Here is a 24,877-nt window from a genome sequence, read left to right as displayed (position 1 = left end):
TGTCAGTTCTTCTGATGCCGAAGAAGCAACCTCTCGCCTTTCAGTGAGCACTCCGGTTTTATTTCCCAGATCCACCACAAATCCATTTTGCAAAGATATACAATTAAGATCAAAACAATTCATACCTATGGCTAATTTTGATTTAAAATATTTTAATTCAAACAAGAAGTTTGGGTCTGATAGGAAATAAAGCAGACATCTCAAAAGATAAAACTAATAGAAAATACATTTTCATTTACATTTTATTTAATGCTGCATAGTTAAAAAATACTTAAAATTTTCAAAAATCCATCTTGGTATTGCAGCAATCAAACCTTATAATTCCAGACCAGTTTTTGCATACCTTCACTGGTATTTAGAAAATTTAGAAAAACACTGTGATCTTTGCAGTTGGAAGGCCTTCTTGCCATTACCCTAATCTTTTGCTCCCTCTACATCACATTATCAGACTGAAGTTGGGATTCTGGTTGGGCCACTTCAAAATGTTAAAAGTACTCCTGGTAAAAAAAAAAACATGTTGGTAAAAGATTACTATAAACCTAATTCTAACAGGGTTATGAATAATTTGGGGCTTAACTGTACATGATACAATCATACTTGTGGGTGTAAACAATCTGGCCCCTTGTTCTCAGAAAAACTACTTAGCCAATTTTCTGTTCAAAAATTGTCTTGATCAAGGTGGTTGCTTTTGGAAGTTTTTTTGTTATTTCCATTTGGCTTTGATAAATGATATTTGAATTGAACTGAAACAAGCAGTGCTCTAAGCGGCACCTGGTAAGATATGCAGTTAATTCGTTTCCAGCCGCTTTATTCTCACTTAGTCGGCTTGTTCAACTAATAAATGACTCAGAACACAGACCATTCTCAGAAAAAAAAGGAAAACAAATTATATATATATATATAATTTTATTTCTGAGAATGGTCATATATATATATATATATCTAGTGCTGTAAACAAAGAGTGTTTTTAGAAATATAAATGATGTGACAAACAAATGATGATGCACCACCCAAACATACAGCCAGTCATTAAAAACTATCTTCACCTTAAAGAAGAACAAGACTTTCTGGAAGGGATGGTATAGCCCCCAAAGAGCCTTGATCCCAACATCATCATGCGTAACCGACCACATAAACTTCTGTGTGGACACCACCACCCCCACCAGAACGGTGAGATGCTTCCCCAATAACAATCCCAGGATCACCAGTGACCTGAAGGACCTGCTTCACAAGAAAAAAAAAGCCTTCAGAGAAGGAGACAGGGACTTATTGAGGAGTATACAGAAGCAACTTAAAGTCAAGATAAGAGACAGCAAGGAGGTGTACAAGAAGAAGCTGGAGAGCAAGCTCCAGCAAAACAATATCAGAGATGTGTGGACAGGGATGAAGATCACAGGCTTCAAGCCGAAACGAGATCAGACCGATGGACATCTGGACAGAGCCAATGAAATGAACACATTCTTCAATAGGTTCAGTTCAGAAACAAGCTCTGAATCCCCCTCTCCTGCTCAGATTCAATCAGACATCCCAGCCTCCTTTGACCCACATCTTTCCTGTCACACCTCAAATGTTTTATCTTCCATCTCAGCCATGGACTCTTCTGCTTCTACATGTTTGCCTTCAACCAAATCAGAAGATACTGATGCTCCCTTTGCCTCCAACTTCCACCTGTGTGTCTCAAGAAGTCAGGTGAAGAGACAACTGGAAGGACTGAACCGGAATAAGGCTACAGGTCCAGATGGTGTCAGCCATAGAGTCCTGAAGACCTGTGCAGAGCAGCTCTGTGGGATTCTGCAGCACCTCTTCAACCTTAGCCTGGCCCAGAAGGAGGTTCCGGTGTTGTGGAAGACCTCCTGTCTTGTTCCGGTACCAAAGAAAACTCACCCATCAGTCATCAATGACTATAGACCTGTTGCCCTGACATCCCACATCATGAAGGTCCTTGAGAAACTCCTGTTGGCCCGCCTGAGTAAGCAAACAATAAACTATCAAGACCCTATTCAGTTTGCTTATCGTTGTGGAGTTGGAGTTGAAGATGCCATCATACACCTGCTTCAACAAACCCACTGTCATCTGGACAAAGCCAGCAGCACTGTGAGGATCATGTTCTTTGATTTCTCCAGAACATTTAATACAATCCAACCTGATTTGCTTTGTCAGAAACTCAGAAGACTCAGGTGGAGGCCTCAACAATCTCCTGGATCAAAGACTACCTGACAAACTGACCACAGTTTGTGAGACTGAAGGGTTGTGAGTCTAACCAGGTAGTCAGCAGCACAGGAGCACCACAGGGACTGTACTCTCACCATTCCTTTTCACTCTGTACACCTCAGACTTCCAGTACAAGACAGACTCCTGTCATCTGCAGAAATACTCAGATGATTCTGCAGTCGTTGGTGGATCAGAGATGGACAAGAAGATGAGTACAGGAAGGTGGTGGACCGCTTTGTGGCATGGTGTGGAAACAATCATCTAATTTTAAACGTGACTAAAACAAAGGAGATGATTGTAGATTTTAAGAGAAACCGGAATAAGTCAAAAAACTATTTCTATCATGGGAGAAGAAGTGGAGGTGGTGGAGGAGTATAAATACCTCGGTGTTCACCTGGACAACAGACTAGAGTGGAGATGCAACTGTGAAGCCATCTACAAGAAGGGACAGAGCAGACTGTACTTCTTGAGGAAGCTTAGGTCCTTTGGTGTTTGCAGCAAGATGCTGCATATCTTCTATAATCTGTTGTGGAGAGTGTGATCTCTTCTACCATCATCTGCTGGGGAAGCAGCATCAGAACCAGGGACTTAAAAAAGCTCAACAAGCTGATAAAAAGGCTGGCTCTGTTCTGGGGACTCCTCTGGAACCTCTGGAGATCATTGTGGAAAGAAGGATTCTTCATAAAATGAAGAACATTATGGAGAACCCTGAGTATCCTCTTCATCAGACTGTCCTACAGCAACCGAGTGTCTTCAGTCAGAGGCTTCTTCAGATCTGCTGTAAGACGGTGCGCTACAGGAGATCCTTCCTGCCCACAGCATCTACAACAGCAGTGACGTTATGGGTGTGTTTGGCTATTTCTGTATCAATTTAATATATTATGCTTTTTTTTAAACTAGTACAGCAAGTGCCAGAGGCTCATTATTCTGCAAAGAATACAAAAAACATAGAATACAGTTGAATAATGCTGAGATCAGGCATTTAACATATCTTTCCACTAAGAGAAAGCTGGACTTCAAAAATCATGTGGTCAAAGACTACGGCACCTCCATGACTTTCTTGTATCACACATTATGTGAATTCTGCATGTCATAAATAAATAAAAATAATAATAATCAGCAAATTTTCCTGGAGACTCAGTCATGGAGAGAATGGCTGAGGGCTATGAAGTGGCTCACCACCACCTAATGTCAAAGTGATAGGAAGCAAGGAGAGATGGCAAGCATGAAATATTTTAAGGTAGACTCAGAATATGTGGAATACCAATAATAAAAAAATACAAATCAAAGGCTGACAAATCTTGTCAGTGTAAATATTTATTCTGCTACAAAGTAAATATTGGGCTGAATGGTGGCACAGTTATTGCCAAGAAGGTCCTGGGTTTGAATTCCAGCCTGGGATCTTTCTGTATGGAGTTTATATGTTCTTGAGCATGCATGGATTCTCCTGTTGCTCTTAGTTGCTGTGGATAGCAGGCCTTCTACTGTTCTTGTCACACTTACAAATGTACACTTCCAGGTTACATAGTTGCTGACACACACTGATTTTCTTCCACACAATGACAACTACTTTGATAGAATTTTGCCATGAATAATTAGTAAAAACACTTCAAATATTGTGAAAAGCAGCCCAAATTTTAACAACCTGCCCAAAGCTATTTTTTTCCAGCCCAACTGGGCGGAAACCAGTCCAGTCTGGCAAATTGCACAACACAGTTTACCACAATCCCATAAAGAAAACACTAATCAACAACACTAAACATGTCGGGGCATAATGTGTACGCATGATGATGCCCCCTTCCCATTTCTGCCTGCCCCATCATACAGTTGCTTGTAAAAGTATTCACACCCTTTTGAACTTTTCTACAAATTGTCACATTACAACCACAAACATAAATATATTTAATTGGAATTTTATGTAAAAAACACAGTGGTATAGAATTGTGAAAAGGAAAGTTAATTATACATGATTTATTATTATTTTGTTTTTTACACATAAAAAACTGAAAGTGCAGTGTGCAAAAGTATTCAGCCCCCTTTAATCTGAGTGCAACCAATTTCCTTCAGAAGTTGCCTGATGATTGCTAATGACTAGAGTCCACCTGTGTCTAACCTAATCTCAGTACAAATACAGCTGCTCTGTGACGGCCTCAGAGGTTGATTAGGAGAATATCGGGGAGAATTGTAAGGTGGAATAGAAATTATACATGTTCATAGCATATGAAGACAATTATACATACACCGAAAAAGGCATTGTGCAAAAGTATTCAGCCTCCCTAAGTCAATACTTTGCGGAACCACCTTTTGCTGCAGTTACAGCTGCAAGTCTTTTAGGGTATGGCTCAACCAGTTTTGCACATCCAGTGACTGAAAATTCTATCCAAGCTCAATCAGATTAGATGGAGAGCATGTATGAACAGCAGTTTTCAGATCTTGCCACAGATTCTCAATTGGGTTCAGGTCTGGACTTTGACTGGGCCAATCTAACACATTAATATGTTTTGTTTTAACCATTCCATTTTAGCCCTGGCTTTATGTTTAGGGTCGTGGTCCTGCTGGAAGGTGAACCTCTGCCACAGTCTCAAGTGTTTTGCATACTCCAACAGGTTTTCTTCCATAATTGCCCTGTATTTGGCTCCATCCATCTTCCCATCAACCCTGACCACATTCCGTGTCCCTGCTAAAGAGAAGCAACCCCAGAGCATGATGCTGCCACCATCATATTTGACAGTGGGGATGGTGTGTTCAGAGTGATGTGCAGTGTTAGTTTTCTACCCTCTTGGTTGCATCTCTGATCAGTGCTCTCCTTGTTCGGCCTGAAAGTTTAGGTGGACGTTCTTGTCTTGCTAGGTTGAGATTTGTGTCGTACTCATTCCAATACTGGATGATGGGTTGAACAGAGCTCCATGAGATGTTAAAAGCTTGGGAAATCTTTTTCTAGCCTAAGCCTGCTTTACATTTCTCCACAACTTTATCCCCGGCATTTCTGGTGTGTTCTTTGGGCTTTATGGTGCTGTTTGCTCACCAATATTCTCTTAATCAACCTCTGAGGCCGTCACAGAGCAGCTGTATTTGTACTGAGATTAGGTTAGACACAGGTGGACTCTAGTCATTAGCAATCATCAGGCAATTTCTGAAAGCAATTGGTTGCACTCGGAGTAAAGGGGCTGAATACTTTTGCACACCGTTTTGAAGACCAATGAGTAAAAATCTGTTTTTAGACACATTTTAAAAATGAAGGCCCTGTCGAATATGCAAAGGTAAGTCATTCCATAACCTAGGGGCCCCCAATAGAGAAGGCCATATCCCCTCTAAGCTTCTGCTTAGAACTGGGAATGACCAGAAGCAGCTGGTCAGCAGACCCAAATGACCGAGCGGGAGTGTAGTGGTGGAGAAGCTCAGTTAAATAAGGCGGGGCTAGGCTGTGTAAAACCTTAAAACAAACAGAAGGACTTTAAAGTGGATTCTAAAATCCACAGGCAGCCAGAGGAGGGAAGCCAGAACATGGGTAATGTGCTCCCTTTTATGTGCTCCTGTTAAAAGGCGTGTAGCGGTGTTTTGAACCAGCTGTAAGACGTGTGAGGACTGGCTAATTTCGAGATACAGTGAATTACAGTAACCCAGTCGCGATGAAATGAAGGCATGGATTACTTTTTCCAACTGTTGCCTTGAAAGAATAGATTTTCCCTTTACTATTTCTCTTAAATGGTAAAAACTAGACTTGATTATTTGACTATCAAGTTTGAAATCAATGTTCATCTTAAAACCAAGGCTTGTAACTGTGAACTTAACATACATCGCCATGGGTTCAAAATTAACAGGAGGGGTCTGACATGCCCCGCTAGGTCCAGAGACAAGTACCAGTCTTTTTTTGTCATTAAAATGAAAAAACAAATTAAGGCCATCTAAGCTTTAATATTGTCAAGACAGGATAAAAGAGGTTTTTTAATGGACCAGACCCCACCTCGCCTTAAAGACACATAGATTTGGCAATCCTCAGCATAACAATGGAAGGAGATGCCATATTTTTTTAAAATAGACCCGAGGGGAAGGAGGTACAAAGAAAAGAGCAAAAGCCCTAAAATTGAGCCCCACATGACAGAGAAGATGATTCAAACCCTTCAAACTTTATGGAAACTGTTCTGTCTGCCAGATAGGACCTAAGCCAATTCAGAATAGGATGTTCTCAGAGGGAAGATGCCTCCGAGCTTAGAGTTTACAGAGTGTCATCAGGAGGTTGCAAGAGATACAGAGAGAGTGGTGGAGCACAGAAAGGCATAGAAGTGGACGTCCTTGGGCCACATCCCACACTGATGACTGCTTCATTGTTAACAGTGCCCCAGCGGAACTGGATGATGAATGCTACTCAACTCCAGGCTCGTTTAAGGAAGGTGAGAGGCACCTACATGTCACATCAGATCATTTAAAACCATTCACATCAGTGTGGTCTGCATGCTAGACAACCTGCAAGGGTACCTGACCACACCACTAGGCACAGGCATCATTATCAAGCAAGGGCCAGGGAGCATTTCCACTCAGTGCTGCTCTCTGATCAAACTTGCTTCAAGTTGAACAGAAATGATGGCTGCCAATGATGTTGGAGATATCAAGGAGAGCATTATTCATCAGCCACTCTGGTCAACAGATGAACCTTTGGTGGTGGTGTTACAGTGTGGTCAGATATGTCTAGTCAATACAAAACTGCCCTACACTGTGAATGGTACAGTGACAAGCCCATACTCTCCGAATAAACCTCATTAATCCAGTCATTGTGCCCCTGCATAAACAATACAGGCCTAATTTCACCTTCATGGACAACAATTCTCCAGCTGTTTGAGGTCGCATGATTAGGGAACGGATGCTGGAGACTGGGGCAGCCGAATGTCGTGGCCTGCACTTTCTCCTGAGTCCAAATGAAAACAAATGCCGCCCTTCAAAAAGAGTAGAATGCCATGCCTCAGCAGACAATAAGGCTACTACTGAACAGAATGAGACATCATTGTCAAGCTGTAATTGATGCTCAAGGGCACATGACACTTTGTTGAGACACTGAGATTTTCTGTTCTGGTATACCCACCTTTGTTGTTGGCTTTTGTTTAAAAATATTGTTTGAGATGAGGAAATCACCATTGCATGATACTAATTAAATGCCCTACTCTACTGTAGTGTGACCTTTTTATGTTTTCCATAAATTTTAGCCAAAAGCCAAGTATGCCTAACTTTTAGTGAGTAGTGTGTATATATCCATTCCTTTTGCTATGAAGCCCCTAAAACGTACAACTAATTATCTTTAAAAGTCACAAAATTTGTGAAATGAAGTTCACCTGTGTGCAATCTAAATGTCACATGATCTGTCAGTATAAACACACATTGTCTGAAAGACCCCAGAGACTGTAACATCATTAAGGACAAGGCATCTCACCAAGACCAAGGAGCTCTCCAAACAAATCAGGGTGGGGTTATAAAAAAATATTCAAAGCAACTTTTCTCCTATCCAAGGGTTGCGCCCATCCCTTCCAAAAAGACACAACATGTAAATGGACTGAACTTATATAGCGCTTTTCCAGTCATGCAGACCACTCAAAGCGCTTTACACTAGAGCCACATTCACCCAATTGCACTCACTAACACTCACACATTACACTGATATGTAGATCAGTAGGCAATTTGAAGTTAAGTGCCTTGCCCAGGGGCACATTGACATATGGCAGGAGGAATGTGGAATCAAACCCAGAACCTTCTGATTGCAAGACAACTACTCTTCCTACTGAGCCACAGTCACCTCAATATATATGTAGTAAATTACTAATGGAAAGCTAAAAGTGTCAAAAATCATCCAGAAAGAACACTGCTCAAACAAATAAAGGGAACACTCAAATAACACATCCTAGATCTGAATGAATGAAATATTCTCATTGAATACTTTGTTCTGTACAAAGTTGAATGTGTTGACAACAAAATCACACAAAACTCATTAATGGAAATCAAATTTATTAACCAATGGAGGCCTGGATTTGGACACACAAAATGAAAGTGGAAAAACACACTAGAGGCTGATCCAACTTTGATATAATGTCCTTTAAAACAAGTCAAAATGAGGCTCAGTATTGTGTGTGGCCTCCACGTGCCTCTATGACCTCCCTACAACACCTGGAGATGCTCCTGATGAGACGGTGGATGGTCTCCTGAGGGATCTCCTCCCAGACCTGGACTAAAGCATCCGCCAACTCCTGGACAGTCTGTGGAGCAACGTGACGTTGGTGGATGGAGCGAGACATGATGTCCCAGATGTGCTCTGATCGGATTCAGGTCTGGGGAACGGGCGGGCCGGTCCATAACTTCAATGTCTTCATCTTGCAGGAACTGCTGACACACTCCAGCCACATGAGGTCTAGCATTGTCCTGCATTAGGAGGAACCCAGGGCCAACCGCACCAGCATGTGGTCTCACAAGGGGTCTGAGGATCTCATCTCGGTACCTAAAGGCAGTCAGGCCATGCGGCCCTCCAAAGAAATGCCACCCCACACCATTACTGACCCACTGCCAAACCGGTCATGCTGAAGGATGTTGCAGGCAGCAGATCGCTCTCCACGGTGTCTCCAGACTCTGTCATGTCTGTCACATGTGCTCAGTGTGAACCTGCTTTCATCTGTGAAGATCACAGGGCGCCAGTGGTGAATTTGCCATTCCTGGTGTTCTCTGGCAAATGCCAAGCATCCTGCACGGTGTTGGGCTGTGAGCACAACCCCCATTTGTGGACGTAGGGCCCTCATACCATCCTCATGGAGTCGGTTTCTAACCGTTTGTGCAGACACATGCACATTTGTGGCCTGCTGGAGGTCATTTTGAAGGGCTCTGGCAGTGCTCCTCCTGTTCCTCCTTGCACAAAGGCGGAGGTAGTGGTCCTGCTGCTGGGTTGTTGCCCTCCTACGGCCTCCTCCACATCTCCTGGTGTACTGGCCTGTCTCCTGGTAGCACCTCCAGGCTCTGGACACTACGCTGACAGACACAGCAAACCTTCTTGCCACAGCTCACATTGATGTGCCATCCTGGATGAGCTGCACTACCTGAGCCACTTGTGTGGGTTGTAGAGTCCGTCTCATGCTACCACGAGTGTGAAAGCACCACCAACATTCAAAAGTGACCAAAACATCAGCCAGAAAGCATAGGTACTGAAAGGTGGTCTGTGGTCCCCACCTGCAGAACCACTCCTTTATTGAGTGTCTTGCTAATCGCCAAAGATTTCCTCCTGTTGTCTTTTCCATTTGTACAACAGCTGTGAAATTAATTGTCAATCAGTGTTGCTTCCTAAGTGGACAGTTTGATTTCACAGAAGTTTGATTTACTGGGAGTCATATTGTGTTAAGTGTTCCCCTTATTTTTTTGAGCAGTGTTCATGCACCTACCTTTCTTAATTACACCCGGTAACAATAAAGTCTAGTATGCCATTCAGCTTACTGTACTTGTTATTTTTGGACAATAAAACATCAGTCATCTTTAACAGGCAATTAATTATCAATTTAAACAGATAATAGCATTTGATTACACATAACTACAAAACCTACAGAAAGACTCTTTATTTACACTTTATTTAGTCCACTGCTGTATTTGTATTTTCTTTATTTGTTTTGACTTGTACTATGCCTTAGCTTCTATTTTGGTAATTTTAATTTTTAAAATGACAAAAGATACATTTAAAAGACAATGTGTTTATCAACTTGTAGTTCCTCTTACATGACAGCAGATGTCAGCAAAAGGTTGGAATCCTACATCTATGACTTTAACAAACATTTAAATCACATGTTACAAATCTATTTTTAAACATCTGTGTATTGTTCCTTTTCTTTAGGATCATCAGTAACCAGTTTCAATGTCTTAAATATCTACAAATGCAAATAACAGCCATTTAAAGTAAACCCAGGATTAAATCTTGTGTGTGCGTGCAAATGCACACACATTTTTCTTAAAGTTTTTTGTGGCACTAGTGGCCTTTACCTTCTCTTTTTTTGACAATAAGCTGACAGGAAAGGGTTGGAGAGAGGGGAAACACATGCAGCAAAGGTCAATGAGCCGGGACTCAATCCCGTGACGGCCTGTGTCGAGGACTAAGGCCTCCCAACCTGGGTCATGTGTTTTACACCTGTGCCACTGCCACGCCCTAAAAACAACTTCTGAATTAATAAGAATTTTGCACATAGTGCAATTAGTCCTGATAGTCCAAGAATTTTAATAGTTGCTCGGCACGAAAAGATATAGACGGATCAAGACAGATAAATAAACAAAGGAAGATGGAGATGAACAAATAGACGAGGACAGATGACAAATATAGACAAAAATGTAAAGATAAATATATAGATATATACATGAAAAGATACATAAAGAACAGAACCCCATTCTTACAGTGAAACATGGTGGTAGCAGTAGGATGGTATGGGGATTTTTTAGCAGCAGAGAAACTGTTCCAAGTCCAGGGAAAAATTAATGGTAAGGTTAGGCCTTTTTGACCATTGAGGATAGGCTGAGCCCTTTAACGGCTGTTTTTGTAAAAGCAGTGGGTTTTTTTTTTTTGGCCCACGGGTTAAGGGCAAAACATAGTCAGTCCTAGCCTTCTTGACTCCACAGACCTCAGCGCAGACTTGGGATTTCCCCTCTTTGTCCCTAGTGTGGTTGAGTGGCCTTTAACTCCACCTTATTTGCTTTTTGCTTTTCAACACTGCTACACTGCAAATTAGCTCTGCCTCCCCATACAATGACACCATGGCAGAAAGGGTGGGGAATGTAGGAATTTGTCACCAGAAACTTAGGAAATTGGTACGCTCAACTATGAACCCTCAATCGTCTGTGGACAGTGCGTGCGAAGTCTGCACTGCTCAAAGTATGCCTGACTATTTTCTGCTCTTAAGTTTCTTAATAGAACTATACGTCTACACAGGGGGCACACTGCTTCATTTACATCCTGTGGTTTACCTCTTTCATCTGGTTTAACGCCAAATAGACGACTTTGTATTTTTTTTGGCAACTAGTTCCTCCATTTTTGGACATTTGTGTTCTAAATTGGCAAATCAGTCCATGCACATGTACATTGCTCCACCCACAAAAAACTCTAAAAGTCACCTGCGCAAATACATCGCTGATCGTCATTTGTTAAACTGAAAAATAATGGTTGGAAAAAGGTTACATAATCACCAAACCTTGCAAAAGGTGGCTCTACAAAACACCATACGCCAAGGGGGTGAATACTTTCATAGACACTGTAGTTAGCCAAAAGTTGTATTGACACACTGTCAATACAACAGTTGTACCTGACAGGATCTTAGAGTCATGGTAAAAGCTCTCCTTAAAACTATTTAAAAGAACAGGGCACTAACAAGTTTAAAACAATTACAATATTTTACACAGAGGAGCAGAAAATTGCAGCAATAATAAGCGCAAGGTTTATATTTCACTAAGACAGACAATACAATGCTGGGAATATCATTATTGATGTTTAATCAGGGCCATGGGCTTAGAAACCTGACAAAAACTCTTCAAACCCACCATTACTGTTCTACTAAGGATGGGCTAATCATATATAAAATGGGGGACCGTAATCAAATGGAAAAATTACTTTAATAATTTCATAAAGATTTATGGTTTAGATATTTTTGAAAATGTAGAAAGCTCAACTGGATCCAAATAGTAAACGCAGACCAGGTTCAACAGTTATTTGTAATGCTATACAATAGAGTATTTTTAAAGATGGAGGATTCCCCTAGATGCGTACTGTGCAATGTACTCCTTGATTAACTAGAGATCTGGTTTAAGGTCTAGCCTCCTGACTACTAACCTTTTTTCCAAGAAGGCTAAATTATGTAATGCCACATGCACTAAGGTAGTAACACTATCAACAAGAAAATTAATATGTAATGTTCAGACAGTACAGGGTTGAACTGTCAGGAGCAGCAAAAAATACTGTTTTTGTACACTAAATGCTATTTGTCAATGCAAGATCCAGCGTAAGAAGATAGGAGTGAGTAGGTCTGTGAATGTTTTGGGCAAAACCAAGTGAATATAAAATAATTTTAAAAGTTACATTTAGGCTATAACTCTAAATTTTTGCCATTTAGTTGAGGTAGTATTTATTATTAGATTTTCATAATCTACTCTTTTTGGGTTTGCTTTTAATCCATTTCAATTTGGGCTATGACCAAGACAATTTGACATGTAAATGTTTCAAATGAAACAAATTTAAATTAGAGAAAGACAACACAAGTAAACACAAAACAGTGTTCAAAGGAAGGTGTTAAATTTGAAGGGACCCACTCCGCTTTGCAGAATTTTTGTAATTAAGCCACATTACAGGGTTTTTAATCATGAATCACATTTTTAAGGTCATGCCACAATTTCTCAATCTGATTCAGGTCTGAACTTTAAACAAAGCCATTCAGAAGTCAAATATGCTTCAGTTTGAGGTCACAAACAGAGGGCCGGACATTCTTATGGGAAGAAACTTGTGCCATCAGAAACTGAATTTGAATTTCTCAGACTGAATCTGCATTTGTGTAATTTGAAATTAAATGCATTGATTTGAAACTGAATTTATTGGTTTGAAACTGAATTTATTGGTTTGAAAACTGAATTTAATGGTTTGAAACTGAATTTATTTGCATTTAAATGTATTTCGTTGTTTTGAAAATTCAGTTTGCCTACTTTCACTTTTAGTTCTAAAATTCAATTTCAGTCCTAAAATTCAGTTTTTATGAGGATAGCCACAGATTAATCACAGATTCATCGATTTACGTTTCACATCAAGTTAAACGTCCTTTACGGCATTTTGAGCTGGAGCAGTGCAGCATACATGAGCTTAGCGGATGTCAGTCAAGTCCAATGAGCATCTATAAGAAGTCATGTAAACAAATTATGGTCAAACAGCAACACTTATGCTATCTGTAGCTATTAGCTAAACATGCCAGATTAGCATAGTGTGCCGTCGGTCTGCGTTTCCCCTGACTTTACCTCAGCGTAATTTATGTTGCCTAGCAACAGTGATAGCGTGAAGCACAGAGCTGTGAAGCCGAACAAATGGAGCCCTAATGGCTTATTTTCTTGTTTTAAAATCTTGTTCATGATTCAGCCATTTAAATTGGTAAAGTTTTATGTTCATAGATTTAAAAAAATGTAACAATTTAAACACTAACATATTAACTTTAGGAACAACGTTAAAATCAGTTTATTTGTAGATCATAGAAATAAAAGAACCAAACAACATTAGATATCATTTGACGAATTATATCTGTGTTTAACTTCCATCCACTGGGGAAACCCAGCAGGAGCTTAAAAACAACGTGCCGGGAGTCTGCTGTTCTCTCGGGGTTCATCGCACCTCAACCCCCCGGTCAGCTGTGCGCTGGGGAGGCGAGCCGGCTGTGAGCCCAGTGTCACGGCAGCAGAAGCGGACGTCTCCGAACACGTGTGGAATTAAACAAAATCTTGATACACCGAGCAGATACTTCAGGTTTACACAGCTACATTCTAGTCAAGTTAATTTTGTTTCACAGAAAGCGCAATATATCCAACTTTGTTCACAGCTTTTCCCTCCCCTCCAGGCTTTGCTGCTTCCGTTAGTACAATCTATTTTGACACGCAATGTGAATCTGTGTTTGATTAATCTGTGGCTTCAAGGACCCGGATGTGTGACACAAAAAACTGAATTTTAGAACTGAAAGTAAAAATAGTGAAACTGAATTTTCAATTCAACAAAATACATTTTCAGTCTCAATTAAGTGAAATTCATTTTCAAACCAATGCATTTAATTTCAAATTACACAAATACAGATTCAGTCTGAGAAATTCAAATTCAGTTTCTGATGGCACAAGTTTCTTCCCATACGTTCTCCTTAGGATATTTTGGTAGACAGCAAGTTTTATGGTTCCAGTTACCACAAGAAGTCTTCCGGGTCCTGAGGCAACAAAACAGCCCAATATCATCATGCTACCACCACCATATATTACTGTTGGTATGTTTTGTTTGACATTTTTGCATTACTTTTATGCTTGAAGTAATCAGGCACATACCTTCCAAGTTCAACCTTTATCTCGTCAGTCCACAGAGTATTTTGGTTATCATCAAGGTGTCTTCTGGCAAAACTGAGACAAGTCTTTTTGTTTCTCAGCTTTGGTTTTCATCATGGAACCCTGCCATGCAGGCCATCTTTGTCCTGTTCATTAATTCCGATGGTGAATTACCTTCACTGAAGCACGTAAGGCTTGCAGTTCTTTGGATGTTGTTCTAGTCTTTGGTGACCTCTTAGATGAGTCATCAGTGCGCGTGTAATTTTGGTCAGGTAGCCACTCCTGGGAAGGATCACCATTGTTCCATGATTTTGGTATTTGTGGACAATGGCTCTCACTCTCACTGTGGTTCACTGGAGTCCTACAGCTTTAGAAAGGGCTTTATAACCTTTTCATAAAGGAGCAGGTATTAACTGAAAGATCTCAATTTCTTTGTTTCTATTTCGGGTTGTTTTCCAATATAATTTAGTGCCACCTCAATGTGGACGGGGTTGTCATAGCAAGGCAGCCCAAAAAGTAATGACGTGATTTGTAAGCAACAAAAACCGAACGCAAAAATAGAGGACATGGAAGCAATGGTGAACCTGCAGCTCGCTCACGGATTGGGAAACCCAGTCAAAAGAGCCAAAATGATCAGTAAAACTTAAGACACAAATAAACTTCCTACAAGAGACCCATCTGTCTAATGCAGAGCATCAAAAATTGAGAAGAACAAGAATAGTTTCTATAGGTCACATTCAAACACAATATTTGCAATATTGATATTTAATTCAGTGGAGTTTGAATGTAAAAGGGAAATCAAACATAAAGAGGGCCGGTTTTTATAATAAAAAGGGTTAATTGACAAAACAACAACAACATTGATTAACATATATGCCCCACCTGAGAGTAACAAAGACATTTTTTTAAATCCATTGGCACTATTGGAATTGAAGCTGAAGGTATATGTATCTGTGCTGGGGATTGGAATGTAAAAATGGATTATAACCTAGATACAACTAGTCAGAAAAGAAACAAAAAAAATCAATATCTAAATTTGTGAAAGACACGTGCAATGAGATGGGATTCATCGATGTGTGGAGAGATTTACACCCTCAGCAGAGAGGTTTCAGTCATTACTCAGAAACACACTCAGTCTGTCTAAGAATTGACTATTTTTTATGCAGAAGGAGCATAGGAACATAATATAAGACTGTTATATAGCAGTGTCTGATGTCTCAGATCATGATGCTATTTACGGTATTTGAAAATTGGACTTAAGTGCAAAGACAAAGAAATACAATATGGAGGCTGAATGCAGTAATCTTAAACAATGAAACAGCGATCAAACAGATTAAGGTTGATATACAGAATTATTTGGAAGTAAACTACAATGGTGAGACAAACCCATCTATTCTATGGGATGCGTTAAAAGAATGAATACAGGAGAGTTTAATTGCAATTTGAAGTAAACTAAAAAACGAACAAATAAAACAGTATGAACAACTTATATCAGAACTGAGATTTGGAACAGAATTATAGAAACAAAGCTGACCAAGCAACAAGACAACAGATGAAAGAGATAAAAGAGGGGGTTAATGAACTACTTTAATATGAGACAGACATAAAAGCAAGATATTTAAAACAAAATTACTATGAATCGGGCCCTAAAGAGACAAGACTGTTAGCTAGACAAATACGAAAAACGACAGGTAGAACTAACTGTTCATAGACTACGAGATCTGGAAACAAATCAAATTAAACATAGGCTAACCCAAAAGAAATTGGGAATATTTTCAGACTACTTTAAGGACGTATATACTCAATGACCCTAAACCAAGAAGAATTTAAAGAATTATTAAAACCATTAGATCTACCCTCGATAGGAACAAAACTAAATGAATGTATAACAGCAGAAATTACTACAAATGAAACTAAAAAGCAATTAGTAAACCGAAATCTAATAAAGCTTCCCTGTGGAGTGGTATGAAAAATTTAGCAATGAACTTATCCCACTGCTTCACTCTACCTTCAACTCGATTTTGGAAACTAAACATACATCGCCTTCCTGGAAGGCAGATATTACAGTGCTCCCTAAACTACAAAGAATAAGGAATATTGCCAGAATTACAGACCAATTTCTATTCTAAATGTTGATTACAAAATTCACACCTCTACAACTTCAAACAGACTCCAAACTTTTGCAGCAGACCCGATAGAGGAAGACCAGACTGGGTTTGTTAAAGTCTGACAAACACAGGACAACATGAGGAGAATACACATTATAAACAAGATTCAGAAAAATAAATTACCAGCAGCCTTAATTAGTTTAGATGCCAAAAAGGCATTTAATAGAATTAACTGGGAATTTTTATATTTAACATTACAGAAATTTGGATTCAATAATAAATCAATTCAGTGCATCAAGTCCCTTTATTTTAAACCTATGGTTAGACTTAAAATCAATGGTTCCCTCACAGAGAGATTCATGCTGGAGAGGGGGACTAGACAGGGCTGCTGCCTCAACCCTCTATATTGGTAAAGTATATTGGTAAGACAGAGTGCTCTAATATCAGGAATAGACATCAACCAACAGCTGCATATTATAAGTCTGTTCGCAGACGACATAATGGTATACTTATCCAACCCAGTGGAATCTTTCGGACATTTAATGAGGATTTTTGATAGATTTGGTTATTGTTCTGGCTATAAAATAAATATGAACAAAGCTCAAACCCTTATGTTTAACTGTGCTCCAATCAAGATCTGAATAAATGGAAAATAAAGTGGGAAGCAAAATCTGTTGATTACTTAGGAGTGAATGTACCGAAAGTATTCTGATATCAAATCTGCAGCTCAACTCAGCTCGCTTGAAACCCAGGTCAAGTAAGTAGTAGAAAAAAAGAGCTGCTATCAAGTAAGGTTTACTGAAGTTAAGCTGAGTAGGTACACAGGCTTTTGTCCACTCTTTCAGGCAGGCCCTATTTAAGTGCTAACTCGATTGAGTTGTGGCAGTAATCAACGAACTGGTGCAGCTAGAGAAATGGAACTCACTTTTCCACAGGTGACAAAACACGGTTATTTTATGTTACAAATAGGGGGCATGGCACTTCCTCACCACTGTAATATACTGTACACCATCAGGAAGAATAAAACCATGCCTCAAGCAAAAACTGGTGAGAGGTAAGTACCTTTGGTCACCAACGACACTTAGGGCTCTACAATACTTGCTGAAATGTGAGGTGTGGTTTTCCTCAGTAGGTACTGAGGTCGCTATTGTATTATGAATCTGGTGCATTCAAGTAAGAATAGAAAGTCTTTTAAAAAAAAGGTCTATTTTGGCTATCTTATATAGAATAATAAAGAGGCACTGAAGAGAAATATCAGAATGAGACAAATATCTAATAGAAATGTAGCTTTTTGGACACAATCAGCTAAAGCGGTTAGAGCTAGTCAAGAACAGCAGCCTATCAACACTGTTGAGACTTGATGGGGCCTTTTACAATGTTTCCCACTGTGCTGAAAACTCTGATGAGAAAATGGTTGCTTGCAGACATGTTTTCTGGTGAGTGGAGTCAGTGCAGGATATTGTTCCTTCAGTGGCAATAGGTCAGAATCAGACTTGGTACCAACATCCACCAAATTTGATCAGATCTTGAACAGTGTTAAATACATGTGTAAAGAATTATGCCAAAGCTGTGTACTGATTGATTACTTCCAGGTCTGAACAGAGCAAAAGAACCCATGCTGATTAATTATGTTGATTTAAAGCGATGAGTGAGGTTCTATGTCAACATGTCAATACAAAGCATCAAATGGTGCTGCTCCTTGCTGCTATAAAAATACAAATCCCTTTCTTAATATTGCCATGAGCCTCTATCAATGTTAACACTGCGTACAGACAAATTGCAAATTTTATAAAAGCTTTTAAAATTTCTACATGAATTACAGTGCACTTTTATTCCACCAATTTACAATGTGACAAAGTAATGTGACTCCTACGGTGTCCAGGGATTTGATGAATGATGAATAAGAGCATAGAGAAAGGGGATGTAAACAAACATTTATTTAAAATTTACATACATTTAACATCTTGTATAATGAGTCAGGATTACTACTTAGAAAAACTTATACTCCATCATGCCTGACATAAAAAATGCTCTACACCAAATTAGAAGTTATTACATGTGCTTTGATATTAAGGACAGCTGTCTAAATTTTTGCTTAATAACTTAATAAGAACATCTATTGAGATTTATCACTTAAAAAGACCACTAATCCTTGGAAACAACAAATACACATTCTTAAATGCAACAAATTTAAACAGAAAAACCTGAATCAGGTTGTGAAATCAGCTTCACATAATGATAATTCAAAACAGCCCCAGTTTGGTTTTGGGTAACAAGAGGCAGAAAAGTATCGTTGAGGTTTGTAATTCGATTCAATTCAGAAATACTTTATGAATCCAGAAGGGAAATTAATTGTTGTTGTAGCTCATATTATACGGGTGTCTTCAAAAGAACTGTTGTAGATGCTGATGGCTGTGGACAGGAAGGATCTCCTGTAGCGGTTTGACTTACAGCAGATCTGAAGAAGCCTCTGACTGAAGACACTATGTTGTAAAACAGCCTCATGAAGAGGATGATCAGGGTTCTCCATAATGTTCTTCATTTTATGAAGAATCCTTCTTTGTACAATGATCTCCAGAGGAGTCCCCAGAGCAGAACCAGTCTTCTTTATCAGCTTGTTGAGCTCTTTCAAGTCCCTGGCTCTGATGCTGCTACCCCAGCAGATGATGGCAGAAGAGATCACACTCTCCACAACTGACCTGTAGAAGATATGCAGCATCTTGCACACTGAAGGACCTAAGCTTCCTTTACATATACAGGTCCTTCTCAAAATATTAGCATATTGTGATAAAGTTCATTATTTTCCATAATGTCATGATGAAAATTTAACATTCATATATTTTAGATTCATTGCACACTAACTGAAATATTTCAGGTCTTTTATTGTCTTAATACGGATGATTTTGGCATACAGCTCATGAAAACCCAAAATTCCTATCTCACAAAATTAGCATATCATTAAAAGGGTCTCTAAACAAGCTACGAATCTAATCATCTGAATCAACGAGTTAACTCTAAACACCTGCAAAAGATTCCTGAGGCCTTTAAAACTCCCAGCCTGGTTCATCACTCAAAACCCCAATCATGGGTAAGACTGCCGACCTAACTGCTGTCCAGAAGGCCACTATTGACACCCTCAAGCAAGAGGGTAAGACACAGAAAGAAATTTCTGAACGAATAGGCTGTTCCCAGAGTGCTGTATCAAGGCACCTCAGTGGGAAGTCGGTGGGAAGGAAAAAGTGTGGCAGAAAACGCTGCACAACGAGAAGAGGTGACCGGACCCTGAGGAAGATTGTGGAGAAGGGCCGATTCCAGACCTTGGGGGACCTGCGGAAGCAGTGGACTGAGTCTGGAGTAGAAACATCCAGAGCCACCGTGCACAGGCGTGTGCAGGAAATGGGCTACAGGTGCCGCATTCCCCAGGTCAAGCCACTTTTGAACCAGAAACAGCGGCAGAAGCACCTGACCTGGGCTACAGAGAAGCAGCACTGGACTGTTGCTCAGTGGTCCAAAGTACTGTTTTCGGATGAAAGCAAATTCTGCATGTCATTCGGAAATCAAGGTGCCAGAGTCTGGAGGAAGACTGGGGAGAAGGAATGCCAAAATGCCAGAAGTCCAGTGTCAAGTACCCACAGTCAGTGATGGTCTGGGGTGCCGTGTCAGCTGCTGGTGTTGGTCCACTGTGTTTTATCAAGGGCAGGGTCAATGCAGCTAGCTATCAGGAGATTGTGGAGCACTTCATGCTTCCATCTGCTGAAAAGCTTTATGGAGATGAAGATTTCATTTTTCAGCACGACCTGGCACCTGCTCACAGTGCCAAAACCACTGGTAAATGGTTTACTGACCATGGTATCACTGTGCTCAATTGGCCTGCCAACTCTCCTGACCTGAACCCCATAGAGAATCTGTGGGATATTGTGAAGAGAACATTGAGAGACTCAAGACCCAACTCTCTGGATGAGCTAAAGGCCGCTATCGAAGCATCCTGGGCCTCCATAAGACCTCAGCAGTGCCACAGGCTGATTGCCTCCATGCCACGCCACATTGAAGCAGTCATTTCTGCCAAAGGATTCCGGACCAAGTATTGAGTGCATAACTGTACATGATTATTTGAAGGTTGATGTTTTTTGTATTAAAAACACTTTTCTTTTATTGGTCGGATGAAATATGCTAATTTTGTGAGATAGGAATTTTGGGTTTTCATGAGCTGTATGCCAAAATCATTCGTATTAAGACAATAAAAGACCTGAAATATTTCAGTTAGTGTGCAATGAATCTAAAATATATGAATGTTAAATTTTCATCATGACATTATGAAAAATAATGAACTTTATCACAATATGCTAATATTTTGAGAAGGACCTGTACAGTCTGCTCTGTCCCTTCTTGTAGAAGGCTTCAAAGTTGCATCTCCACTCTAGTCTGTTATCCAGGTGAACACCAAGGTATTTATACTCCTCCACCACCTCCATTTCTTGTGATCCTCACAGTGCTGCTGGCTTTGTCCAGATGCAGATGACAGTGGCTTTGTTGAAGCAATAAGCGATAAGCAAACTGAATAGGGCCTTGATAGTTTGTTTGCTTTCTCAGGTGGGCCAACAGGAGTCTCTCTAGGACCTTTGTGATGTGGGATGTCAGGGCAACAGGTCTATAGTCATTAAGGACTGATAGGTGAGTTTTCTTTGGTACCGGAAAAAGACAGGAGGCCTTCCACAACACTGGAACCTTCTGGGCCAGGCTAATGTTGAAGAGGTGCTCTACACAGGCCTCAAGGACTCTATGGCTGACACCATCTGGACCTGTAGCCTTATTCCGGTTCAGTCCTTCCAGTTGTCTCTTCACCTGACTGCTTGAGACACACAGGTGGAAGTTGGAGGCAAAGGGAGCATCAGTATCTTCTGATTTGGTTGAAGGCAAACATGTAGAAGCAGAAGAGTCCATGGCTGAGATGGAAGATAAAACATATGAGGTGTGACAGGAAAGATGTGGGTCAAAGGAGGCTGGGATGTCTGATTGAATCTGAGCAGGAGAGGGGGATTCAGAGCTTGCTTCTGAACTGAACCTATTGAAGAATGTGTTCATTTCATTGGACTGAAGAAGCCCTACGAGGTCGCTTCGAGGCTACAGACTGGGACGCACTGTGCCAGCCACATGGAGAGGACATCAATGCCATGACTGAGTGTGTCACCGACCACATAAACTTCTGTGTGGACACCACCACCCCCACCAGAACGGTGAGATGCTTCCCCAATAACAATCCCTGGATCACCAGTGACCTGAAGGACCTGCTTCACAAGAAAAACAGAGCCTTCAGAGAAGGAGACAGGGACTTATTGAGGAGTATACAGAAGCAACTTAAAGTCAAGATAAGAGACAGCAAGGAGGTGTACAAGAAGAAGCTGGAGAGCAAGCTCCAGCAAAACAATATCAGAGATGTGTGGACAGGGATGAAGATCACAGGCTTCAAGCCGAAACGAGATCGGACCGATGGACATCTGGACAGAGCCAGCAGCACTGTGAGGATCACAAGAAATGGAGGTGGTGGAGGAGTATAAATACCTTGGTGTTCACCTGGATAACAGACTAGAGTGGAGATGCAACTTTGAAGCCATCTACAAGAAGGGACAGAGCAGACTGTACTTCTAAAGGAAGCTTAGGTCCTTCAGTGTGCAAGATGCTGCATATCTTCTACAGGTCAGTTGTGGAGAGTGTGATCTCTTCTGCCATCATCTGCTGGGGTAGCAGCATCAGAGCCAGGGACTTAAAAGAGCTCAACAAGCTGATAAAGAAGACTGGTTCTGCTCTGGGGACTCCTCTGGAGATCATTGTGGAAAGACGGATTCTTCATAAAATGAAGAACATTATGGAGAACCCTGATCATCCTCTTCATGAGACTGTTTTACAACATAGTGTCTTCAGTCAGAGGCTTTTTCAGATCTGCTGTAAGTCAAACCGCTACAGGAGATCCTTCCTGTCCACAGCCATCAGCATCTACAACAGTTCTTTTGAAGACACCCGTATAATATGAGCTACAACAACAATTAATTTCCCTTCCGGATTCATAAAGTATTTCTGAATTGAATTGGCAGACCATCAGTCCACAAAATATATTCCAATAGTTTTGGAGATGATCAACATGGTAATCTGCAAATGTGACAGGAGTGTTTGTATTCTTTTTGGTCAGCAGTTTTCACATTCATACTTTCCCATGGTGCTATTTTTGCCTGATTTCTTTTCCTACTGAATCGGAAACACTGACTTTTGTGGTGGCAAGTGAGGCCTTTCGATGGGATTTTTTCTTTCTTTGTGGCACTAGTGGCCTCTATTTGAAAGTTGATCGTCAGGAAATGTGGTGAAGAGAGAGAGAAGACATTCAGTTAAGATTAACAGGCCAGGACTCAAACCTGTGACAGCTGCATTGAGAACTGTAGCTTCCGTACACGAGTAGCACGGTTTACCCCTGTACCACACCGCCCTCTTTGTGATTTTAGATTCCACTGTATACTTGGTAGGCTGGCTGCTCCAAGGAACGTTCATCATTTTTCATGTTTTCTCCATTTGTGGATATTAACACTCACTTCAAAAAGCTTTAGAATGGCTTTTACCGTTTTAGGTAAAACTTCACCAATGAACATGACACCACAACCGCCAACGGATCACTTTGGCCTTTCTCATTATACAAGTCGATCCATCAAGCGCTGTGTGCTTTCAAAGCACAGTGTTGAGAATTGAACTCCAAAGGGGCGCGGCTTACAACCCACAGCTTTCATTTGAGCAGTAAATTGAATGTGGGTTTGTAATACCTTCACCAAAATGTATCGATGGACGTCTTTTTGCAGATTGTGTTTATATGTTTTCATACTACAAAAATAAGTGGTATATTTTTACCATACAGTCCCTGCTAAATGGAAAAAATTCAACTGAATTGGACTAGTTACAGATTTTCTCAATTTCATTTGACCTCACTCATCTACGGCCACCACTAGTAGCCTTAGATGACTTTTGCTGTGAATTATACCACAACATAACATACACTGATAAGTGTATGTTATGAAAGCAGGTTTCTAAACTTATTCTACTCAAAGCACACTTACTAAAGACCAAGTATCTCACAGTTAGTTGTTGGTAGTTCTGCAACATTAAGTGTGGAAGTGATGCTCGGGATCCGTGACGCTCACAGGAACAGAAGAAATTAAATTCCCACATCTTACTAACCTAACCAGCACAGCCTGGTGATACAGAGAAACTGTTAAAGAATGAATGAAAAACACTGCAGCCATCGTCCATTTTAAAACTCAAAAAAAGCTTGAATGTTTTACTTTAAAGTGGTCAATGGCGGTCAGACTATGTTAATAAAAAACAAAATACAGCAAACAGGGAAAGAGCCATATGACCAAAGATGTCAAGCCCTGATTGTTCCAGATGATCAGCGACGGTCCTTGGTCGTCCTGCACTTTGACTGGAAGAAGCCATCTCCAGGCAACAGTCCTGTTTCCCAGTACTCCCGGGCAGGGTAGGGGCTGGGCTGATGCAGTAGCTAGGCTAAAGGCTAGTGTTAGCTGCTACAGAAGATAAAATGATAGACCTCCAATACACAGAGGACCAAGACATAAGGTGTGTTCATTAGCTGCTTTAAGGCTAAACGGGCATCTTAAACCAAATATGCATTGCTTTCCGTCACCACGTCTTAGTTAAAAAGGCACCAAATTCTTTTACGCCCTCCCTTTTCTTCCACCGGCATCAGTCTCAATCTGACTGTACTTGAACTGACGGCACGTCGCAGCTGCAGCACCGCTGAATGCGAACATAGTTCTGGTCTTTTCGGACCATGGCGCATCTGTCATACCAACCACTTTCAGTGGAAACAGAAGGATGGGGTTGCAAATGCAAGATAGGGGATTGTTGCAAAGCCCCGTGATGCCACTAGCCTCTCATCAAAATTTGTATTTCCAATAAGACGATCATACTTATCTTGCATAACCAGTCCATCAACCCGAACACGCCTGTGCTTTTAAAGCATGCCCATGTTAAACCATCTACCCTGCCGCGACATACGAATGGTGACACGAGGCCGGTTGGCTGGAACGGGTTACCGTTCCTTCTTCCTACCACTCGTTACCACCGATTGACTGCTCAGCCTCTGACCTGCATTAAGACAAACTAGGTTTACAGATCTAAAACGTACAATGACCCCCAGATTCTTACCTCAGGCAGCGTGTCGAACCAAGTTCGGTGGAGCAGCCATCTTCGGAACCCCTATCTCCCTTCGTCCACACGAACCGAGCCCCCTCCTCCGGGTCAGTCGTTAGTATTTACCAGTAAGAATCCAAATCGTATAAAACTGTTATTTGTGCTATGATCTTGGTTATGTTGGTCTCCAACACAAGTGCGTTATCTTTTCGCTGGAGCTTAGAATCTCTCTTGACATGGACTTATTGCCGGCGTCGCACAGCTAGTTGTGCCCAGAGGTGGGCTGCCCACCGCCTCCACCACCGACAACTTTTAGT

General features: G+C 40.8%; 1 protein-coding gene across 1 annotated transcript in view; it reads right to left on the bottom strand.

Annotated features, from left to right (window-relative positions):
- dyrk1b (dual-specificity tyrosine-(Y)-phosphorylation regulated kinase 1B) overlaps positions 1 to 24,708 on the bottom strand; it is an 89,527-nt gene extending 64,819 nt beyond the window's left edge. The window contains exon 1 of the mRNA XM_047357058.1: positions 24,576 to 24,708. The gene's annotated coding sequence lies outside the window, so the exon portion shown is untranslated. The remainder of the gene's footprint in view (positions 1 to 24,575) is intronic.
- Between the last annotated feature and the right edge of the window lie 169 nt (positions 24,709 to 24,877).

The sequence above is a fragment of the Girardinichthys multiradiatus genome, chromosome 3, assembly GCF_021462225.1.
Source record: "Girardinichthys multiradiatus isolate DD_20200921_A chromosome 3, DD_fGirMul_XY1, whole genome shotgun sequence".
In the NCBI taxonomy this organism is placed as follows: Eukaryota; Metazoa; Chordata; class Actinopteri; order Cyprinodontiformes; family Goodeidae; genus Girardinichthys; species Girardinichthys multiradiatus.
The sequence above is the reverse complement of the archived record's forward strand: the minus strand, read 5'-3'. Positions and strand labels throughout refer to the sequence as shown.